This window comes from Asparagus officinalis, chromosome 7 (genome assembly GCF_001876935.1).
Source record: "Asparagus officinalis chromosome 7, Aspof.V1, whole genome shotgun sequence".
NCBI lineage: Eukaryota > Viridiplantae > Streptophyta > Magnoliopsida > Asparagales > Asparagaceae > Asparagus > Asparagus officinalis.
This window is the reverse complement of record NC_033800.1, coordinates 11,244,557-11,245,516: the sequence shown is the minus strand read 5'-3', so window position 1 is coordinate 11,245,516 and position 960 is coordinate 11,244,557.

Genomic DNA, 960 nt, shown 5'->3' with positions numbered 1-960 from the left:
AAAAATTATCCCACTTTACCAATTATCCCAGTTCTACTTAAAAAGTTCTAGGTGACTAACCCCCCCTAAGGAAATGTTTAAAGTTTAAAATAATTGTGTGAGGCATCCAAAAGTCAAGGAGGTTTCTTCGAAAACCGCTAAAATTTAGGGAAATTATGTTAAAATTTCCCTTATTCAAGGATATATAGGTATCTGTTTTGCCGCATAATTAATGTGAACTTTGGGAGAGAGGAGAATATAAGTTCAAATTAGTTTTGACTTTTGAGGGAAAAAAAATAGGCTTTCATTCAAGAAATCATGGCTGATACATCTTATAACCCAATCTCCTAAACAATAAAATCAGGGCACATATTAAACAAAGACTTCAGAGTTCTAGGGCTAGACCCCATTGACCTAAGCTGTGAGAAACTTTGTTTGCCTTCTGCTTGGTAAAACAAAACTTATAACCAATAAAGTCCTCCACGTCACATTTTATTGCTTAGGATGGTAAGTTCAAATAATTAAGTTTGTAAAAATTAATTAAGTAATAAAATTAGTAGAATAAAAAATAACAGAATATTCTAATTAAATTCTCTGACAGGCATTTACTAGTTTGGGTCCACATTAGGGAAGAAAACAAATTAACGTTAAGTTAGCGATTAAAATGATTTGAGACTAAAATTAAAACAATTACTATATTTTGGAGGACAAGCATCCAAAACCCCATCGTAGGCAAAGGGAAACTCATTTACGGGGACCTCCATTTTCCTCACATTGGTCGCATCAATTTATTCCATGTACGTAATTAACGCATACCAATTACGAAAAGATCCTCTATTTCTCCATTTTGGGTAAAAAAATGTGAGGACCTCTCATGTCCTATTTGGTTATGTCACCACTAATTTTGTCATTAATCCCAAATCACACCGAAGTCAACATTCCCCCCTCTTCTATTTAAACCCTCTCCTCTCCGCCTACTAG